Raw genomic sequence first — 24,665 nt, 5'->3', positions numbered from 1 at the left:
GAAGTTCTTCCTGGAAATGGACCTTCAAGTCACTGGACCAGTTCAGTTCTCTGTAAGAGACACAATGCACTTTGGGGAAGAAGGCATGGTGGTGTACAGAGAGGATAACCATAAAACAGATTGCAGCAACTCAGGAGTTCCCTGAAGGAGAAAGGGCCTTAACTTTTTACAAGAATATTCCAAAGCACTGCATCTTACAAAACCACTGTATTATGTAGTGTAATTACTCAATGTCTGCCTTTGATACATTCCATGTATCAGAGGGAATGGAGGGGCTGTTTGTGTCTCTCCATTTATGCAGAACACGGGGATACTGGTTATATTCAAGATTTCTGCTAAAAGGCACTATAACAGCCTAAAAAGTAACGCTATTTTAAAAGAAAGGTTTAAACAAAAAGTCTTTTGGACCAACTACAGGCATCACTAAGGAAAGCACAGTTTTTTGATTACAAATATTGCTAAATAAGACAGTAAAATCCTTGAGATTTGAATCTAATTTACTACAGTGCTCTAAGATATAGTTAAATCCTCCTGATAATGAATATGCTAATGTCTGGTTTTTCAGATGAACTTAAACTGATGACTTTGATTGTGAAAGAATAAAATTTTTCTGTTCAGGAAAAATGATATCAGCACTAAATCAAGTGTCTAACACAAAAATATAATCCTACAGATCCTTTCAATATAAATGTCTTTAGATATATGTGCAAAGCGCAGCAGTCCTCTTAAGGCTCACTCCTGTAACGCTTAAGCCTCTGGTAGGTTTGTTATTGGCTTGGTTCAGAGTCCAGTAAGAACAGGTACAGGGAGGGATATACTCTATTCAGGTGTCATGAGTATGCATGCAAATGGTTCTGCTGTTATTCACAGACTTGATCCATAGCAAAATTTCATTATTTTCTGTAATAGCCAGAGATAATCACAGTACAGATATCTAGACAGCATATGCATAAAAAAATTCTTTGCAGTACAAACTTTCTGGTTTTACAAAAAAACCCCAAAACCCATCTGCAACAAGGTGAGCTCTATTCAGCAGGTCTGCAAAAACTTTTTGTTGTCCAGTCCAGTTTCCAGTTGCTCCTGGCAGGACCCCAGAGCTGCCACACTGCCTCACCTTGTCCAAAGCCCCCAAAGAGCTCAACCCTGCTTCAGAACGGTGAGATAGTGCCTGGTGACAAAAGGTGTTGCCTATGCTGGGGTCACCCTCTGTCAGAGACTGAAATGGTTAATGATTTATGCATTCCAGGAGTTTGCAGGCTTTGACTTTTGCCCTAAAAAGGCAAGAAGATACCTCAGGTGGGCAGTTGGGCCCATCCCTCCCTCCAGTGCTAAGCCCTAAAAAGGCAAACAACTCCTCATCCCAGGGAGGTGCAAAAGCATGCTGAGGGTATGTAAACTGACTGGTGACTTTGGGAATTTGGGTTCTCCTTCTCCCCCACCGCCTGCGAATCAAGATCATCGCTCTCAAGCATCGCTGGATCCAGTGGGCGGGGACTATATCCATTTCTTTTGCACTCTCAGCTTCTCTTTTCCCTTACTCTCATCCTGTTTTTCCTCTCCCCTGAACAGTTTCTCCCTCCACCAAAAGTTATCTCTATGTTGCATTGTTTTATGACAACACCCAAAACGCTAGCATACTTGTTGATACAGAATTGTTAAAATAAACTTTGTTTTCAGACACCGATTATTTAGTTTCACTTTAATCCACCCCAAGGGAATTATTGATAAAAACCTGGGTTACCCCCTTCCCTTTTTCTGGGGCGGGTCGTAACACCCTCAGGTCTGACTTATTTTCCCTCATGAAGCAGCTCATGCAAATATTGGCATTTATGAACTTTTCAGCATATCTTGCATCACAAGAAGTGATGGGATTGTGAAGTGATAAAACATACACTATAACTGAGCCATGTGAAAAGCCAGTAACTCAGTAAATAGTCTTAAAACTTGAGGAAATCCCCACACAAGAAAAGTTTACCCATGTGAGTAAAGACGTATGAGAACCAGCAACAGCTCAGCTGGGGTCCTGAGGACATTGTGTACGCCTGCAATCCATAGTGTGAAACAAATTTTGATTAACCCTTTGGTTTTGCATAGGTAGTTCCCATTGCCATCAGAACAATTAGCAGAATATGATACAGGAGAGCCTGGCAGTCTTACAGAGCAAGAGTTCCACACAGAACAAGAGTATCCACACAGTGGTGTAGATACCACTCTCCATGCCATTTTTCTTTGCACATGCAAAAGATTTCTGCTTGTGGTGCCCTCTGCTTGATGCCTCTCACAGACCCTAATCTCACTTCCCAGGACAGAGGGTATTTTAACATCTATGTGGTTATTTATGCAGCAGACAAAAGTGCAGTACAGGTAAGTATGACAGAAAGAGTTACTGAGTGAACATGCCGCTAATCAATGTGTGTGAACAGATCTGCCATACTTACTCATAAATGTGTAAATGTTGTAAGTAATGAACACAAAAAATATGAACACACTCATTTGTCTACTTTCTAAGAATCAATTATTTCCTTATCATTTTCTCTATTCCAGCCCATACTGAAGAGGATCATTTTGTCTTACTTCACTGAAAATATAATAAATCTTCAATACATTACCAAATCTAACAAATTAGTACAGATCTCACAGTATTCTTTTTTTTTTCATATCTAAAAAGGACATTTGCAAGACCAAACCTTCAAAGCAGCCCATCACTTGCTTCTCAGTTCAAGTCCACTTAATTTTATAAATTCATTACTTCTTGCAGGTAAAATAACTTCCCTTAATGTTTTAAAATACACTTTTTCTGATTTCACTGCATCCACACAAGTATTTCCACAGAACTTAGACAGTAAACCCAAATCTTCTCACTGTTAAATGAGGTAGATTTCTAATTGGATTTATTACTAGTATGACTGAAGTTCTTTTAGTGCTTCATGTAACATTAGACTAGATCTCCTCTGTTTAGCCATGTGTTTGGAAACCTTTTGCCCCACAAATCCATCTGTAAATCTAATTCACAGACAAACTAAGTCAGAAATATGGAGTAAAACCATACAAAATATGAAGTCTACTTTGACTATTTCAGGAGAATTTCAAAAGATGATTCTCAAAGTTCTCAAGAAAAAGGAATATTTGTAAGAATTTGGTTCAATAAACTAATATTACTTAATAAAGTGTTGTATTTTGAAATTAAATATTTAATAATGAAAATCAAGCATCTAGCTGAATTGATGGTTATCCTTTGGGTATTTGTACACCTATCTAAACATCTGCTCTTATAACACAGTAAAATCCCTGTGTTTCCTTCATGTTGAAGAGACTTCTTTCTTTATTTATGATTTTGCATGCTATCTGGTATCCGTCAGAAAAACCCTGGTAGAGTTCAATCAAAGAAATGGATTTCTTATTCTGGTCTACAAACATCTGTGTCCTGATCTCTTCTACAGATATGAGCCAGTGGATATGCCACTACTATCTTCCACATAACGGGTTTTTTTACTTGAAGGTAACAGTTCTTGGAGAGAGAAATTCCCAGTGAAGCTTGCAGAAGGATGTCTGGCATTGAGACTGAGCTCATGAACATCACTACACTGCATATCACACTGCAAAAGTACAACTGGGAGGTTTGTGTCTGAGATAGCAATAAGCCTTTTGATCTGTTCAGAACTCATAAGGCTGGCACAGGTTTTGGGTAGGTGCTGTCACATCCTGACACAGTTTCAAACGACAGCATGTTGCTTTGTCTACACATGTGGAAGTGTACCAGTTCATACCCTGAAGAGGCTGTTGATTTCTGCTTTTCCACAATTCTCTTGATTTAGCAATAAGGCAGACTAAGAAATGGTGTCTTCTCCTGCCACTGGCTGCTTGTCCCCCTTTCATGTCTCAGTTTGCCCTCTCAGCAGTTGCATCAAGATAGTTCAATAAAATATAAAACTAGAAAGGAATTAAAGAATTTTAAAACAAAACAAGCAATAAACCTAGAAATGCGGGTTAAATTTACCTGGGCACAAAGTGTTTACTCTTTCCTTTAATTTTTTTAATCATCATTTACACAAACATAATTTCCAAGGGTTTCTTTTTATGACTGACACAGGGATGGCTGCTGAGTTTCTTGCTGTCAAGTGTCTCCTCTCTTGCAAGTTTGTGCCATGCTGCAAAGTAAGTTCAGTTGCTCATGGAGTATATGCTGAATCTCCGTAGTTTATACACTGGTATTGCAAGGGAAACAGGCACAGGTTGTAATTTCCCTTGATATGGCAGGCAGCCACTCACAGGAAATCAGGAGCTGATATAAAAGCTGCGAAGTGGGTTGTGCAGACACAGGAGCAATTCCAGCTACACCACGATTAGGGTCCTTAGACACAAACTCCAGATTTGTATAGATAAAGGCAATAATTCACCTATTGGAGAAGCAGATCCACCTAGACAAACTATAAGCCTCTTTACTGTTAACCCCCCCCCTCTTTTTAGATCATTTAGTCAATTTTCCTTCAAGAGAAATACAGTTGTCACCCCAGACTGTATATAAATTTAATCTGAATTCATAAAAAATTAATTGTGTATAATGAAAATGGCATTCTAATAATAAGAATAATCTAAAATGTAATCTGTGGGTATGTCTACTTCTGCCTTCATGTTTGTTATAGCACCAACAGTATGACTGTATAAAATTCTGTGAAGTCAGGTTTTACTCTCATTAATTTGAGGAAGAATAACAGAAAACAAAAGTCACCATGGACTTCAGGCTAAACTAGAAACTAAGCAGTCTACACTAAAAAAATCTGCAATGGAGTCTTCAGCGCAGCTGTTCCCTGAAATATGCAGGAGTAAGCTGGTCCTAATATATTGAAAACATCTCGGTGTAATTAGTCATCTTCTGGCTATCACATAGGCATCTTCTTAAGAACAAAGGACATGTACAGCTTCATGCAATATCAAAAAAGTAACGCTTGTCTACTGAATCCAGTTCTAGTTCTTGCACTGTGCTTGTTTATATTGTGGCACTAAGAGACCATACACACAATACTTTTGGCCATTCGTAGTCTCTTTCCTCATGAGGAGAAAAATAAGAAAAAATTATGAACAGCTCTTGTGATAATAATGAAAGGTCCAAGAAGTTAATTAATGAACATAAGACAAGCATAAACTCTTTTGAAATGTTCCAAGAAGCTTTAAATTAACTAGAGTGCTGGAAAGGAAACCCAGCTTTTAACACTGATTAATTTCCTCTTCATGAAAATGCAGAATAAATCAAGTCTGCTAAATATACTTTCAATTATTCTCTTATGTCCTTCTTTTTCTTATGTTTATAAATTGGCATTGTCCATTTGTACAACACATCACACAAAGCAGTGTGAACCATTAGCAGGCCTTCTGCACTTTTCAATAATAAGTGTATGAACTCACATTTCTATGTGTTTTATCAAAAAATATGGAGAAACAGGCATTGAAATATAACATTTCACTAGTGATTTTCAGCCACAAAAACTACTCAATAAATTTGTTGTCAGCATGCTGCACTGGACTTTTTTGTATATATGCAAGTTTCTGTTTGGCCTGGCAAATCTCAGTTTCTTCCTTCACAATCTGCCTGTCAGAATATTCAAACATACAGAGCAAGTAATTCTGAAGGAAATAGAGATTCAGGAAGGAGATCCTACATCCCTTCAATCATCTGTCACTCTTTCCTCAGGCTGAGATTGTCATTGTTGCTACAGGCTTAACTCTGACAGTAACTGCATTTGTGCATTTGGTCTTTATCTTTTCTGGTTAAAGCCTTGGCCTTGAGTCTCTGCATATTTTGATTTGATAATCATAAAACTTGGCAACAAAATCTGGCTTCACCATTATCTAGAGTACCAGCCTCCACCAAAGATTGTCTCAAGTTGATCGGAAGATGGTGAATGGCTTCAAGAAGAGCCTAGAGTTTGCACCATTCCTGTTAACAGCACTGAATTTCATGCCAATGAGCACATGTTAAAATCTTCTGTTTGCGCACACTATTATATGAAGCAGATTATTTTATATATTTAATGGGCCATTGAAAACTTTTTCCTTTTTTTAATCGTGCCATGAAGATGTGGCAAACTCCATCTTCCTGTCAGATTTAAAGAACAGAACTTCTTTACTTGCTCGACCTGTTTATTTCCGTTCAGTAATGCTGCTGTCAACTGTCATCCATAGTGTCTGAGCCCACACTAGCTTCAGCCACTTGCATTGCTAGTGCTAGAAATCACAGACTCAGCAATAAGGATGTCATCAGTGTACTTGAGATTACAACATCTCCTTCTGCCAATGTTAATACCACTATGGCAACTATCAACAGCAATACACATTGTTATTTCACTATAAATATTGAACAGATGTGACAGCCTTGTCAAACTCCTTCCCTGGTGTCCAACCTCTCTGTTATACCTTTTGCTGCCTTGACTATTCTTCTCTGGCCATGAAAGGAAGTGGCACAAGTTGACCATACATACAGTAAAGCACTTTTTGCAACATCCAGAACTGGCCCATTTTTCCGTATAACATACTAAACTAACACCTTTAAATACAGTTGCTAAAATATAACTGCAATAGAGTACCACCTTCACTGTTTTTTTCTAGAAGAATTTTGTGATTAAAATCAATGCAGATTATGCAGATTTTCACCAGTTTCACCAAGATCAGGACGTAGCCTAACTATTATTGAGCTCCTTTATAGTCAATAGCTGCTGAATCTGCTTTGGCCATTTTTTTTCCTGAGATGATCAACTTTCTTGCAAGACAAAGAAACAAAAAAAGTTGTGTCATTCTTGTTCAGCCCTTTGTGTACATTCACCTCATTAATCTTTCTGCTTAATTTTAAATGCCCTAAGAATGTTCTTGTAGTTTAGTCAGAAGAAACTAAATTCATGCAGACTGGGATATAAAATATTACTTGTTGTTCTCTTTAAGAAGGTTTTGTGGTATCTCACCTAGGGAAGACAGCTGGGGAACCATAAATTAGAAGAGGGAGTTAACTTATCCCCAGACTAGGTCAGCAGGAGAATGAGAAATAGGCAAGAACAACCTAATCCAATTTTCCATCCATTTTCCTGCTCAACCACATACCATTCAAGAAAAACACAAAAGGTTATTCAACATCTAATTTTGCAATCCTTTAAATCACAGCAAAGCAACTCAAAGAACATGGGGAATGAACTGCTGAGTTCTGCTTCACCTCCACAGGCATAGGTTTTCTCTCTGAGGGCTTCACAAGAGCAACACAATGGCTATGCAATAGCATGCCTTTATCCCGCAAAACGTACTATATCTCAGAAAAGGGAGTCTCATCATGTTCTAGGCGTGATTGTCCTGAAGAAACCAGTGTTTCAGACAGCAGCTCTGATTTCTGCTTTTTTTTCCTTCTGAGTTTACATCTGTTGCAGGTGGGATTGTCAGGTTTAAGATAGAGAGACGTGCAAAGCTGGGGTGGACCCTCCACAGGTAGGGGAAGGTGAGAGCTGAATCCAGAGGCTAGATATAGATGTTCTCTCCTGAGCTAAGAACTACTCATTGCTGAAGCTAACTAATACTTTCACATAAAGCTAATACTTTCACATAAGTATTTTATGTGAAAGAAGAGGTAGGCAGACCATACCCTCTCCATTGTCAAATCACTAATGTTGTGGTGTGCTGCCAAAAACCAGCTGCATGTTTGCTTTTTTTTTCACCTTTAGGTCTAATCAACAAAGAAAAGGTGAAGAGGATAGGAATAAACAATACTTGGAAGCAGCTTTGACTCACATTAATGATATTGTCTTCAATTTGGGTGGCATGAGACTCTTAGAATAAAAATCTGGAAATATTTGCTGGCAACTGTAAGACTTATCTCCTTTCTAAAAAGGGTTCAACCTTCCTAACTCCTCACCTCCATCCATAAAAGTGATGACAAAGCCTCTAGGTTGGTACAAAAAGTTATCTTTGGCTTGTTGATATTATTGCTATTAATAAGCATTAGACAAGAATTTGATGCATGAGTTTTGTTTCCCTGGAAGAAAGCTCCAGGAAATTGTTTAGTAGAAGCAGGAGAGATGTGATAGCTCCAAGACTGATGAGTCATCACATGGTGATGCTCAATACAAAAGAGAAAACTAAAGTCTAAGAGTGCGACAGTGTTTGACTAGTCATATTCGAACATCACCTGGATGCTAATGATGCTGGAAAGGAAATGGGATTATTTTACTATTTTTAATTTATTAATTTTATTGTTTTGATTTGCATTTTTTAAGTGATTCCTAAATATACCATAAAACCATTACTATACATTGTTTAATCTTAAATGCATTCAGAAGGACATATTAGTAAATACATATATAATGCCAGTGAAAGAATAATGTAAAAATATTCCATCCTGAATTAATAAATGCGCAAAGCCATTTATTTTCTGGGGAAAAAAATCTCTCATAGGTCAAAACATAACAAACACAGGGACTTTGAACATATGTGACATTGTCAATTTGGACAAAAATCTCTAAATCTGCTATTTCAGTTGTAGCTTTGCGTAACTATAGACAGAGAGGTATGATCAGGTTAATTTCTGCATGTCGACAGTTCTTTGGCATAGTGCAACAGAAGAGACCAAGAGACTTCCAACTCTTCCAGATCTTCCAACTCCTGCACAGGAGAGCAACAGTAACAGTCATCATTATGCTGCATGCTAGCCTCCCTCCAGGGCAAGGTGCTCAGAGTGTTTCACAAAGACAAATTAATCACACCTCAGAAACATACCTGACCTGCAGTTATTTAGCACTTCTTTCATCCCAGTTGATCTAAGTATCTTGCAAATCCCTCTTGCTATATACTTATGTGACCAGGTGCAACCAGATGTATCCAACAAACCCCACATAACGAAAGTAGTTTCTTTGAACCTAGTGGGACCTCTCACATCCTTAGAAGTGATACAATAGGTGTTCTCAGTGTTATCTTCATTGAGGGTCCCTTAATGGGTTGGACAATTGGCTGGGGACCACATAAATAAATTCTTTTGATGTGTAACATTCAAAAGACGTGAGAAGAAGAAAGATCCCTTTGTGGGTGACATGCAAAAGCTTTTTAGGATGTAGGTGGCTGTCGGTTGCACATTGGAAGACCTCAATATAACAGAAACTAAACCACTTAGCTGTTGACCTGGAATAATTAGGTAGTGCAACAGAATAAAAGTTCATCTATATGCAATTTTTGAGGTAATTCAGATGCTAGTTGGTTAAAACTAAAAATGCAGATTTTGTATATCTGTAAGGCTAGTATTTTGGTTTCACAAAATAATTCAGAGTTTTTCAGACTTTATATTCCTGATGGTTAATGCTATGTTCATCCTCCCCAAGAGACATTAAATTAAAGTACACCACCTTACTCTCTAGACAAGCAGACGTCTGTGCTATTTAACAAGCTTAGGGAATAAAGCCATTGTTGCATGTAAATGAAAGTAAAATTCCCAATTGTTTGCAGTAATGGCCAGGATTTCACCTTCTAAAAAAATGAGCCCTCTGTTACCTCAGGGCTAGTACTTATTAGGAGGAGTTATAAGTAGTATATATCACCTTCAGGTTTTCACTACAGATTATGTCTCCACCTTTTTCTTACCTTCCCCCTGAAATTTGTTTTTCCCAAATCCTTCTTTGTTTTTTTCCCCCTTCCTCCCTCCCCCTCCTCCACTCCTGTCACTGGACCTTTTCTTTAGGTTTCTTCCACTTTCCCTTGTACTCCTTTCCCATTAGCCCCAATGCAGCATGCAAATCCCTAAAATTAACATTCCGGTTAAACTTCCAAGTTCTTAGCATCTGAATGGGTTTGAATAGTGGCAAGTCAATAAGTAATTCCTTTTGCAGTAAAAAATGGTTGTATCAGGATCAGTGGGACAATTTTTGCAAGAGCAGGGTGTTCAGGAGATTATAAATTTGGCTTCTGCTATCTTTTTATTTTTGCTCTCTATAATAAAATATGAGAGGAACTTCCTTAATTTGCACGTCAGTGTTTGCAGCTCAGGACTCCATTAATGCACCCCTCTCCCCGCTGCTGTTCTGTGCCCTAGTTTGCAGTCAGTTCATTCTGCACTGATGTATATTTCATTGCCCAAGGCTTAATTTTGATTTATTGTCCATCCATAAATTAGAAAAATATGCTCTGGAATTCCATCCCGCTGAAAAGCTGTGCCTGATGTCAGGGGACTGGGTGATATTTAAGATGTCAGAAATACATATTGGATTAGTGTGCTTTGTTTCCCCACAACAGCAGGTGTTTAATCATAGCTGATGGCTGAAGTTAAATGCACTAGGACAGGATCAGCCAAGAAGATGGAGTTTTTCTAAGCCATACAAACTCCAGATAAATAACTCAAAACTAATTTTGTGTCCATATCTTAGATACATTTTTATTCACTTTAATACATTAAACAATGAAAATAGACCCTTGCATCTTAGTTCCTCATTTAAGATCTGTAAAAATCTTTGATGCTAATGAGTGAGTGCCTTTTGCAGGATATACACTATCCCTTCTTGACCCTTCAATGGCTTAAGAGGTTTTCTAAAGGAAAGATAACGGAGGAAGAAATAAAAAGCAATAAAGCAGCTACAGAGATGGTACATCTTTTTTTATATTGTGGGTTATTCCCAGAAAATTGAGGATATGAATTAAAAAAAAAATCACTTACTATACACAGGACACTAAATAACACAGATCACAACCTGCATCCAAGGATTCTCTTGAATTTTCTTCTCCTGCTGCTGGTTTTTGTTTGTTGCAGTTAAGCCTGTCGCTCTGTTTATGTTAATGAGAAGTCTCTGTGTATAGAAAAATGATCAGGCCTGGTCTTGAGCAATTTAGCTGGAGGCCGAAGAGAAGACGCTTAGGAGAGCAAACATTTTCAAGGTCAATCGGTGAACTGTAACAAGCCAGTGAGATTCATGGCGAGAATTGTATATTTTGACACAATAGCGATTTGATTAAAAGAGAAAGTAATGGGTTTAAACAGTCGCTATGAGGATGTAGCCAGACTTTGTTAGCTTTTCGCAAATTACTTAACAGAGCAGTGATGGAACTGGAAATAGGGCTGTTTTGTGTAAGGTAAAGAAAAGTGGGTTATGTTTGAAGCAGGAATAATAAAGGATGCTAATGTTTGGTGTTAAATGCATTTCACTTCATTCACCTTGCAAGGAATTCCAGGAAGTTTGAAACATTATAAATATTATAGACAGTTATAATAAAGTTGGTGGGTTTTAACTTTTCTGATATTTAAAACACAGTTGCTGTTACTGCATTTATAAAAACACAGCTACCTATGAATAAATAATACTTTGCATGTATGAGACCCTTCTCACAGTGGTTTCAAATCACTACAAAGGCAAGCCATGGGAGAGCTACTTTTCACTTCATATGCTGCACAGAGGAGCTGAGGCAGAGAGGCTCTAACTTGCAAAAAAATGAGTGAATCAGAGGGAAAAGTATGATACAGGACCTCGTTACCCAGTCTTGAGATTCAGCGCCTGATTGCACATGATACTTAAGTGTGAGCTTTTAGTCTAATATTGGGTATCCCAAAATAAAGTTAAGCACATCTTTCCAATCTCTATTTTATCTGTATCCCAGCTAAAGAGAAGATGCTAACACACACAAAAACCATATTTATTATATTGACATGGTGACTCTCTTGCCTTCCTGATTTAAAAATATTTTGAATGGAATTTTGAAACTGGTACAAATTCAACACTTACACAAAGTCATCTCCAGTTTGCATGTGTCCAGAAGGGACTTTTACTTCACGTAAATTCCACCCTGACTCAAAGCAGAGACTTCCTAAAGTTTGAACCTCGTGCAGAAGAGTAACACTTAATGTGTAAACAGCATTATGAACATTTCATCAGGCTGTATGCTTTAATTTGCAGTGAGTGTCCACTGGAGACTCATCCTCCAGCAAAAAATTATCCCTTTCCTTCACCTGTTGTGTCTGCATTTACTGTTGTTGACTTAGTTTCTTTGCACATACACAGGTTATATGACTGCTTAAGGGCAGGTCTCTTTAAAAAAAAACTATCAGTAAACAGAAAAAAGTCCTGTTAATGATGAAAGACCACTGCCTTACAATAGTAGAGCAGGAGAAGGTGCTGGAATATTCCCGGTAATACAGTCTGGAAGACCACACAAGCAGGGTATCAGAAACGATTGAATGTGACCATAAATACTAGAATCACCATTTTTGTGGGTGTAAGTTGCATTTCATAAATAATCTGTTTAAAAAAATTACTGTAGTTTCTTAATTGATATAGCTTAAGCTCCCAGTATTCAGAGTATGTTATACAAGCCATGAGATGAATCTTCATGTTTGGATTAAGCCCACCTTAGACCACACTGCCATCAGAAAGAGATAGTTCTGCCTTGTGCCAGCGTTTCCTAGAGTGGGACCAGAAGAACAGTGAAACCAGTTCCCTAACCTGATTGAAATACAATGTTTTTCATGGTCTGCTGGATCACTGAGTCAATCCAACTCACCACACAATGACACAATCACTGACAGTTACCCTCAGGAAGTGGAGGGAACACATCACTGGGGCTTAGGTGGGGGCAGGACAAAAGAGCAGCAGGCTGACCAACGTCTGACTTTTCTGAAATTACCTTTGAGTTTGGTTCTGGCACTTCAGCACAGCTTCAGGATTTGTTCTCCTTAGTCTTAAGGCAGAAGAAGATGAGGAGGAATATCTGCTAATGATTAAGGTTTGGGTGAGAATGATCAAATAATTTGGCTTCAGTTCTCTCTGTCTGTTTAGAATTAGTATGATGATGTAGCTGCCCTCAGTAGACAGTATTTGCAAATAAATCCCCTCTGTACTAAGCCAAATGAAGTTGAACTCATACTCCTTGCAAGGATTCTGTGGATGGTGAAGATGATTTTTATTTTGAGGAAAATACAAACATTAAATTCTCAATTCTGTGTCATTTATTCAGAAAAAAGTCCATTGAATTGCTCCCAACAGTTAAGAGCTTCAGGATATAATCTTAATTCATATTTCCTGGGAATATTAGAGAATGTAATTCACAAATGAATGAAAAATTAATTTTTATTCTGAAGAGTAGTAATTGTGATTTGAGACTGGGAGGCAATATCTAAGGGGATAATATGTTTAAAAATACATAAATATTAAATAATAGCCTATCTTTAGCAGAAAAAAACCCTGAGATGGAATCTACATCTTTCAAATAACTAGTTAGTTTAAATGGAAAAATATTAACAATAATACAATTGAATACCAATAAGAAGTGTCCAAGAAAGGTTCCAGACTATTCCTCTCTACAAAAGTAAACTCTATCTGTCTTCACTTGATCTTCAGATTCAATGTTTTGCAATTCAATGCCAGCAGAAGGAGCTTCCAGTTAATAAGTCCTTTAACCCAAACAGCTCATAATATTGTACCACTTATGTAGTGGATTCCTTCAGTTGTCACCAGTCTTAAAAAATATTTTCCAGGGAAGATTTTGGGTTGAGCAGGAGACACAATTCCTGCTTTGTCAGCTCTTCCATGGATTTCTTGTGTTATCTTGAATAAGTCAACACACTTCCACTTCCATCTCTGAACAAAAGGTATCCTATTTATCTCCCAGAGGCCTTGTGTATCTTAATCAATCAATATTTTTCATGACGTTTTGAGGTACACTGATAATTAGAGATTCTCTGACAATAAAACATAAATATGGTACACATCTTACAGGACATCTTTTCCCCTGCAGTGTCCTGTAACCCCAGTGGGACTAATGGATCTGCACACCTTTATAGTGTACATCAAAAGGAAATAACTTGCTAAAAAAAGCCACACCCAAACAAGGCTATCAGACGATTCTCCTGTTTGATTGTCCAAAATGTCCTATGAAGGAAAAGAGAAATTCTGATGAGCTCTGACCTCTAACTCTGCTTATAGAATTACATCACAAAAAGAAAATTACTTATAATTTTGAAAAGAAAGGACAAAAAATTTGATTGTGCTGGAAGTCTAATGCTAAACTTAAAGTTGATTGAACAGGTTCTTAGAAACACTGTCAATTAAATTCTCAAAAACAGTAGTATCATACAACATTTCTTTTGGGGGGAATACACAGGGAGGTCCCACACTATTTGTGTGGTCAGACACTAGGTGTTTCAGTGAGATCTGTAATTAAATGATAAATGATATTGTGGTCTGCTATGTTTCCACTTGCTCTAGTAATAAATCATTCGGACATTGAAATGTCCTAGATTTTCCTGCTACCAGGCCTGCTTCTCCTAAGGCAGAACTTTGAACTATGAATTTTCTCATCTGCATCAGATACTTTACATTCCATAAGCATGAAATAAGGGCAAAGTTTCATATGAAAACTTACCTGGGCACTATTTATCCTGTAGAATTGTGGTTACACACTTTGTGCTGTAGGGTCAGCATGGGACAGAGGTCTGGGACAGAGAAAAAAGCAAAGTATTTCTGATGAGTCACATACTACATCATATCATTGTGCCACACTTAGAAAGAATTGAAAATATGTATCAGAAAGACAACCATTATCAAGAGTTTTCACTTTTTGGAGTCCTACCCATCTAGAGACCATAGGAATAATCTTTATTTCCACAATAAAAAAGCATCTGAATCCCAGATGAGCTGAGAGGATGAAAGGGAAATATTTGTTCTAACTCTAAGCAAAACTATCTTCTTCATCATCAGCAGTAATTTCTCTATTTGGAATAACTGAATTTGATAACAACAACAATGCTAATAATAAAGTCATACTATTTATTCCAGACTGAAGGCAAAAAAATGACTGCAGATAATGAAAAGTAAAATATATATGGTTTTTGTCTATTCATTTGAAAAATGTAGTACTATTGAGCTGTGTAAATTACCAATGGAAGCTCATCACTTCCTGGATATGCTTCTAAATCACATTTGCAATGTTCTAAATGTTTAGTAACTAATTAGTCTTTCACAATTCCTAGTGGCTCAAACAGCTCTTTAACTTTTATTTTGAGCTGTTGATGCTCATACAGATATGGTAACACTAAGATGAGGCAATTCACAATTATGTATGTCATACATTCCAAAATGTGAGTACATAAAAGTCAGTCCTCTCAGAAAAGTCAATTAGGATAATCACATGTCAATGGTTAATAGATTTATTCATTTAAAAATACTAAGCAGGCCCCAAAATTAAATTATTTGTAATTTAATTTATCTAGTGTTTTAATTGCCTATCTACAAGCATGATAAATTTGCTAGTTCATAGTTTTTAAAGTAGGACCTTTTTTCCACCAAACATCTGCTGCAGCAGGTACAGACTACAACTATGTCTGCATCAGGTTAGTTGTTCATTTTAAAATCATGCATATAGCAGAATGCATTTGGCCTGATAGATGCAAATCTTTCAAGATTTCCATTGAAATCAGTTTAAATTTAACTACTTTGAGAATTTTGTCACAAGTCCAAAAATCATATCAGATTTTTGGATGTCCTAAGTATTAAACTTGAACCAAAAATGTGGTTTTGAATAGAAAACTCATACCATCAAGTTTTGATGAAAATCAGGCTACACTTTCTGAGGTCGGAAGGTGATTTTGCCCATCTGAAATTTGGCAAAATCTGTTGGGTTACAGCTGAATTTTATTTTGACATTTTTATTATTCTCTAGAAAGGAGATTCACATAATCTGAGGAAATGGAAATCCTTACAAACAGATATGGATATTAAATTAAAAGTGTAATTCTTCATGCACCTCTGGTTTTACCTGACAATTTCAAAGGAGTATTTATGGTTATTCAACTACAGAGAAAACAATATTCTTCCCCCATTGTCTCTTATCACAGCTGGAACCAGTGAGACCCCTAATTATTTCCTCTACACACTGTACAAAACCATGCTTCATATCTAAGTTTGTGAAGGAGAAGTAGAATTTCTTTCAGAGTTAGGCAGCTCTATAGTATGTTGGGAATGCAGAAGTCAGCGAGGAACACAGATTAGTCTACAGAGTGAGCAGCACCTTCCTTCTTCTTGGTGATTGTCATAAAATCATAGAATGATAGAATAGTTTGGGTTGGAAAGGACCTTAAAGACCATCTAGTTCAAACGCCCCTGCCATGGACAGAAACACCTTCCACTTTGCTTTAGGCCCAACCAACCTGGCCTTGAACACTGCCAGTGTTGGGGGACACACAACTTCTCTTGGCAACCTGCCCCAGTGCCTCACCACTCTCACAGTACAGAATTTATTACATATATCTAATCTAAATTTCCCCTCTCAGTTTGTACACATTACTCCTTGTCCTATCACTACAGTTGCTGATGAAGAGTCCCTCTCCAGCTTTCTTGTAGGCTCACTTGATTTTACTAATTCAATCAGAATGTTTATGTTGGACAAATATAAATCGACATCCCCACCACAGCTACTTCATCATGCTAGACTCATCTGTTTGTGCCTAGTATATGGAGCTTATCAAAGGTCTGTGACGCACTTCTGTCTTTATAATGGCTGCTTCAGTTTCCACAGTTCCCCTTCAAGTGCATGTTTTGAAGAACTTCATGTACTGATGAGGACAAAAGGAGTGGTCATAGGCACGGAGTGTCTTCCAAACACAGATTTCAGCTTGGAATAGAGAAAAGTGATGGAGGAAATAATGAAGGCAAATAAAATCAGGAGCTGATGAACTAATGAATACAGAATAACAAGCAGGGTCAGACAGATCAGGCAGTAGGTTTAAAATAAAGTATCTTTCCACATCATCTCACTTCATGAGGATCAGCACGGCCAAGTCAGATATGGCAACACACTTTCTGAGCCCTTTTTAATTAAGAATGGAGTGAAACAAGGCTGCGTTCTCGCTCCTACCCTATTCACCGTCTTCTTTAGCATGATGCTCCAAAGGGCCACAGCAGACCTCGATGATCAGGACGGTATCTACATTCGTTACCGTACTGATGGAAGTCTATTCAATCTAAGGTGACTGAAGGCCCACACCAAGACCTTAAACCATCTTGTCCGGGAGTTGCTTTATGATGATGACGCTGCCCTTGTTGCCCACACAGAAGCAGCCCTGCAGCGTTTAACATCCTGCTTTGCAGATGCTGCTGAGCTCTTTGGGCTGGAAGTCAGCTTAAAGAAGACAGAGGTCCTCCATCAACCTGTACCTCAGGAAGTCCCCCATCATCCCCACATCACCATTGGCCAATCAGAGCTTAAATCAGTCCAACAGTTTAATTACCTCGGTAGCCTCATCTCAGATGGTAAGATCGACGGAGAGATAGACAACAGGTTGGCAAAGGCATATAGTGCTTTTGGAAAACTCCACAAAAGAGTATGGCGTAATAAACACTTGAAGAATAGCACCAAGATCAATGTTTACAAAGCCATAGTGTTGTCTACTCTCCTATATGGTTCCGAAACATGGGTCATCTACCGCCACCACCTGCGTCTCCTAGAACGCTTCCATCAACGCTGCCTCCGTTCAGTCTTAAACATCCACTGGTCAGATTATGTGACCAACACATCTGTTCTTGAGCAAGCAGCTGTCACAAGTATTGAGGCCATGTTGCTGAGAACACAGCTGCGATGGGCAGGGCACGTCTCAAGGATGAAGGACCACCGCCTCCCTAAGATCCTACTCTATGGTGAACTTGCCACTGGCTGCCGCATGAGAGGAGCCCCGAAGAAAAGATACAAGGACTCCCTGAAACAACATCTCAGCCTTGGCCATATTGATCACCACAGCTGGTCTACTCTGGCCTCAAATCGGGAGGCCTGGAGACACACCATCTATAACGCAGCTGTCTCCTTCGAGAACACACGTAGGATCACTCTCGAGGAAAAAAGGCAGTGCAGAAAGAACTGTAAATTGCAGAATACACCTCCTAAGGAGTCTTTCTGCTGTACCTTTTGCAATCGGATATGTCTGTCACGTATTGGCCTCATAAGCCACCAACGTGCCTGTAGCAAATGTGGATAGAGCCTTCCCAAATCTTCGTTCGCGAAGCCTCGCCATGATCTTTCCACATGCCACCAGTATAACCTACAAACAACTTACTGGGGTAAGCCCAAGCATATGTGTATTTAAAAGGAGATTAGATACTTTTCATGGTAGGTAGAGATAACAAAAGTGAATAAATACATGATTTCAACACACCTCAAAGTCCCTAAATGGCTGATTGCCAAAAAGAAGGGGATCACAATGCTTGCTTTTATACTTTAGGTAAGCATGTAGATCTGCCTGCTGTTGGAAAGTAAACTACACCAGGCAGATCTTTCACGGAGTTCTTCTCATGTATTTCGCGTTAGCTAAAGTAGTTTGGTGTATAAACTGAAAACTCCCCAATCTGAAAAGTTTACAATCCTTGACCAAATCAATTATAAGAGCTCAGAACAATGTTTTGCAAAATGACAAGCCCTACAAATTTTCTTTCACAAGACTGTGATCTAATACTCTTCATCAGAGTACAGAAGCAAGTGGGAGCTGAGGCATATCATTTGGGAGTGCCCTGCTACTGATCTACTCTGCTGCTGCATCTTACACACAAAGTTAACGAACAGGGAAGCTAAAATAAATCTGACCTGCAAAACAGGAATTGTTTAAGGGCTCTTCTCCTACAGTAGCTCTTCTGGATCTCTTGTAAACCTGATTTGCAGTCCTCTGAATGTTTTCTTCCTGCCACCAACCTCAGGAGAAGCTCTGATATCATCCACACCTGCAATGTTCTGCTGACGTGGTGGGAAGAGTGAAGAATTGCATGGCACGATAGTCTGGCCCTGGGTGCTTTTTAAACTCTGTGACCAACCTTGCATTATCAACCTGCTTTATGGGTCTTCACAAGGAAGAAGCAAAGCATTGGTCAGGACATCTGCAGGAGTCTGATTAGAGAATAAAGAGACCCGAAAATTTTCTATGTGCAGTCCTTTTCATGGCAAAATACTCTGCTACTGCTCAGTGTGTTCCTTTTCCTTTGACTCTTATTAATTATCACCCCCAGAGCTGGGTACATCCGGAAGGTGGGAATGAACTTGACTCCGTTATGTACCTTTTTCCCAAACTGGACTCTGTACCCCACTCTAGTGGTGCCAGAATGGCTCAAGGGAAGGTTAACATGGGCATGATCCCTGCAAGTCAGGGTCATCTTAACAGAGCATGGAGCCACAGAACCTGCAGCTCTGTGCCACTGCTTTCTCCATATTTATGTTTTTTATCATTACTCAGTTCAGCCACACAAGGCAAATTGTGTTTAATAAATTAGCCTAATGGATTCAGCAAGTGGTTTGTGAGCGGGGTGCTTCCTCTGGTTAAGGAAAACATTTATATTCCCTCTCCTTTTGCTTTTCATGACAAAGAGGGTAAGCAGAGGGCAGGGTACAGCCGGGAGGGGGGATAAAGCATGCCTGTCATCCCTGGGGCTAGAGGCATCATCAGGGCCAGCTCCAGAAGGTTTGTGGGGAGCCCAGGGTGCCAGTGCCCTTTGTCTCCTCGCCAGTGGCCAGGCAGCCCGGGGCTGTGATACCTACCACAGCCTCCCAGGCAGGCAGCTCCCTCCCCTTCCCTGTGCTGCACATTAAACTCTTCCAAAGGGGCCTCTTTAACAGCTCCCCATGAAATAATAATTCATTATGTCACTAGGAGGGAAGAAAGGGAGTGTAAGTGTCTTGATGGGATTAGTGTAAACCTCCGCAGAGATGATTTAGGAGCCGTGATAATTCATTTAATAGGGGCCTGGGGTAAATTGCTAGACAGGGAAATGTAACTGAACCAGCTTAGAAAGGGCGCATTACAGGTCTGTGTATGATAACTGGCTTCATTAGCAATATTTAAGGGATTTCATTCAAGAATGAGTCATAAAATGCAGAACTATTTCATCCACCTGGTTTGGTGGCCTTTAGCTTTACTCTGTCTGAATATTAAATTGGAAGTGGCACTACAGCAACACATTTTGGAAACTGTTCTTTTGGCTGTTATTTGTATGGTTGGTTTAGCTTCTCATTTGTTAACCTTTTAAAATGAGTGTCATCGAAGCAGCTAATGGTACATCCAGAACTCAGAGAGATGAGGAAGGCTCCTACAGCTGAGGACAGCTGCAAAACTTAGCAAGAACTCCAGGCCCACACTGCTGTACACACACAGAAAGTGTCAACAAACAGCAAATGCTTTTCATAAACCTCAGTAAGCTAGACCCTTTCCCACTGAATACATCTGATTATGCAACAGCTTGGAGGGGTGGAACAATGAGCTTGCATACAGACAGTCAGCTGGACTTTGGGAAGCCTACCATACTGTACCATGGAGCTTAAGTTTGCCTTAGATGCTACTATTAGCAAATGCTGGGTTTGGTTTTGGAACAGGAAAGAGAGATATGATAGTTTTCTCCCACTTACCAACATTTTAAAATTGGTAATCCTGGAAAAATTCTGGTTTTTTTAAAGCACGGTTCAAATCAGTTTTTTAAGCATTGCCCAAATAACCGACTGGAGATTCTTACTCAGTATATACAGGCGAATATCAAAATTTGTCAGATGAGATTAGAGACATAAAGAACCAAGTTCTGTATAGCCTTGCAACTTCATTAACTCCTCTGGGGCTGTGATACATAAAAAAGGGCAAAATTTGACACTTGTATGGTTTGAATGTGTGTGATATTCGTTATTCACGCAAGAGGAATTAGTCAGGATAAAAACTATTATGAAGTGTTTTATTCTTCCTTTATATTGTGGTCCTATGCTTGTTGAGTAACATTTCAGTAATATTATTCACCTCTACTTGTAAGTTATAACTCAGGTTTTTAGAATAATTTTTAAGAATATGATTTTAATACTTTGTCCCCTTGGATGCATTTTAGGAGTCAATATGCAGTTCAGGATTTGAGAAAATCTTTAACAAGAAGTGGATCATAAACCTACTAGCTTTTTCAGTGCCCCCTTTTTATTTAACAGGTTATTTTTTTAATCACTGAAAACAAAGGAAATGCACTCATAAAGAAACACCATCAAATAAATTATTAAAGCAATTCTGTCATAAATATGTGTGGTGCTTATTCTTCTGCTGAAATATCAAAATGAAATAATGATATTTTTACCACTGCATAGGATTAAAGCAAGATTTGTGGATCGTATTTTATCCTGGGATGTTGCCAGCTGGATTGTATTGTAATTCTCTGCACAAGCTACTATCATAGAAAAACAAAAAACTAAATTCTTTTTAGCCCTCATGCAGAATGTGGATGCATTAATAAACTCTTCTAATAGAAAAGGGAAGTTATTATACATAAAAGTATGCTATTACAAATATAGGGTTGTATAACTAAGATGAACAAGATTTTCTTTAGAGTATTAAAATTTCAAAACCTCCTGTTCTACCTGTCTACCACAGACTTCTTGATGACATTAGCACCCTTTTTTTCCCCCAGCTTTGAAATCTCACGATAAAGAGGTTGATATACTGCTGTAAACCATTTTCAACTATAACAAGCACTCTCTTTATCAAAAGTAGCTAAAGATATTAATAACCACAACTGTCATTTGTAGGAATAAGACAAGTGTTTTAATAAATCTTCACTAATACTCCGTACAAATATAAAAGAATGACTAGCTTTCTCTCCTTCCCTTTCCCCAGTGACCACTGCCCGTTATGACTTTGAATGATTCCCTCTAATGGAAGACAGCCAATACTGTCCATTATTCCAGATGGTCAGCTCGGCTGTGAAGTTCTGCTAATGCTTCTCAGCACTCAGACATAATTCGCCAGCATTTCTTTTTTTTTTTTTTTCCTTTACATGGTAATCCAGTCCAAGATCAACCATCTAATAGTTGGCAGACAAATTCTAGGCTATCTTGCCGATTAGTTGCAAAATCCATTTTGGTATTCATGTTAGAAAGTACGCAGTTGTTTCCTGCTCAATTCATATTAAAAGAAATTCAAAACAGACCAACAGCTCTGTAATAGCCAGTAGAGTAATACATTAATCAATTGCTGCTCCACAGCTAAGAGGTGACAGGTAAAAGTGCAAGCGGACTTTGTGGGCACATTCTCAGCTGGGCTGTACCTGCATAATAATTCTGCCCATTAACACAGTCTGCAGACTGAACACAAACAGGATTTGGTCCAGTATCTTCCATATAGCAGATGTTGCTTTTTCATGTATTGTGGATATTTGACATGCTCTGTCCTGATTTCTGTAAAAGCAATACGAATCATGCAAATATTTCATGCTCTAATCAGCAGAAAGTAGATAAGTACTGTCCTGTGCATGCAATTTACCAAAGCTCAACTAATTTTTCAGTTAGTAGATAATGGCTGGATATTATAAAGTAATGCTCATCACTTCACACAAGCAACATTTGCTTAGTGCCGTTCTCTGTTAATACAAAGAGGCATTAGCAGACACTTGTAAATTTTCGTATGTACAGCTTACATAAAAACTAATGACAACAACAACAAATGACAACAACCGCTGCCATTTAAAGGCACGGCACCTAGAATAAATATTCTAGGTGTCCTTGGGGAAAAATATTTCAAGTGCTTAGATATCTTTCTGGTATGCCTTCTAGCATCTTGTCATCTGCAAAATGCTACAAAAAGTGGGCTTACACACTATTTACACAATTTTCTGTAACAAAAGCTTATGATGCTTAATTTCTGGCCTGAAAATTAAAATTATTTTATTAATTTTGCAAACCCAGGATAGCTCTAGTAAAAACACTGGTAGTTTTGACACTGAATTACATAGAATTACTGCAGACTTTTATCCTTGCACAGGAATACAAATTGGGCTGATAACTGTGCATTTCATTGCAAATAACCATTGTTTAATTGATATATTTTATTTCAGGCAATGAAATATTTCAAAATATTTCGGGAAGACTCAGCTGGAAGGCACTTTGATTTTTTAAAATAAAATTGTTTTCAAGAGAAAAACTAACTTTACATTTGATGTGCTGAGTTTTTGAGAAATTATTATCCTTAAAGCATTATCTGTACTTTCAATAAAATAAAGTTTAACCTATGTTTGAAACACACATTACAAATAGGTGTATAGATGAACGAGATATTGAGGAAAAGAATAGTACAGATTATGAATATTAAGATTTATATTAATCTATAAGCCTATTAAAGTACAGTAAAACCTGTCCTTCAGACCACCTTTTTAAAGATATCACCTCCCTGATGGGACCACTAAATTTCGGGCCAAATTATTTTCCCATAAAGAACAATGAAAAGAAAATGATTATATTAAGACTACTTCTACTATGGTTTCTTTTCATTGTTCCGCCAAAAATTATTCCAAACAGTAAAATAACATTGATTTTGACCTTGTTAATGAACCTGAAGAACTTCAAAGCATACTTGACCATAGATTTTCCTTTAAACAGGAAAAAATTGATATGTAGTCATCATCATTTCATCAACCTTCTCAGAAAAGATGTAATTTCACTTATATTTTGGATAGCCAGCTTGTCTTGATATTGTTAACGTTCCACAGGGACAAAAGCATGGGCTTTTTCATCATATCAACACACTCAAATGATTCCATAATTTGTATAACATTGATTAAGTCTTCTGAGACTTAGGAATATTTTAAAAGGTTGTGTTATACAGATTTATATACTATTATAGGATTAATTTAATTTTTCCAAGATGTCCATCTTCCCTATGCTTGGAACCTTCCAGAGGTGTCTCACTGGGATTTCCTCATTTCCTTTAGAAGGGCTACACCCAGTCTGTGTAAAGCGTAGATGATCACAGTTTCTATTAATATGAAGAGTCCTAGAGACTGAAGATTTCAATGTCCCACTTTGATTTAAGCAGCATTGCATAGGCTGTGACTTCCAAACAATACCCCCATCTGGTTTAGGAGAGTTCAAAATACGGGGTCTAAAAAGCATGTTAATCCACCACTAGCCAGTGTCTTGTTTATATTTACCTTGCCATGCATACACAAAATCCAGTGTGTTTCCCACATATCTTTGTTATATATTTTCGTCTGTGTTTTTATCAATCAGTGTATTTATGCAAAATCACAGAATATCCTGAGCAAGGGACCCACATGGAACATCGAAGTCCAGCTCCTGGTCCTGCTCAGGACAGCCCCAAGAATCACACCATGTGCTATGACCACTTCCTTGAGGAGCCTGTTCCAGTGCCCAACCACCCTCTGGGTGAAAAATTTTTTTCCAATATCCAACCTAAACTTCCCCTAACACAGTTTCATCACATTCTCCCCAGAGAAGAGATCAGTGCCTGCCCCTCCTCTTCCCTCATGAGGAAGTTGTAGACTGCGATGAGGTCTCCCCTCAATCTCCTCCAGGCTGAACAGACCAAGTGACCTCAGCTGCTCCTCATACAGCTTCCCCTCAAGGCCCTTCACCATCCTCGTTGCCCTCCTTTGGACACTAAGAGCTCAATATCTTTCTTATATTGTAGCACCCAAAACTGCACACAATATTCAAGGTGAGGCCGCCCCAGTGCAGAGCAGAGCAGAACAATCCCCTCCCTCGACCGGCTGGCGATGCTTTGCCTGATGCCCACCAGGACACAGTTGACCCTTCTGGCTACCAGGGCACTGCTGATTCATATTCAACTTGCCATCGACCAGGACCCCAAGTCCCTTTCCATGGCACTACTTTCCAGCACCTCATTCCTCAGTCTGTCCATACCTATGGGATTGCTC

This window comes from Lepidothrix coronata, unplaced genomic scaffold (genome assembly GCF_001604755.1).
Source record: "Lepidothrix coronata isolate B3197 unplaced genomic scaffold, Lepidothrix_coronata-1.0 Scaffold22, whole genome shotgun sequence".
In the NCBI taxonomy this organism is placed as follows: Eukaryota; Metazoa; Chordata; class Aves; order Passeriformes; family Pipridae; genus Lepidothrix; species Lepidothrix coronata.
This window is presented reverse-complemented; position numbering follows the sequence as displayed.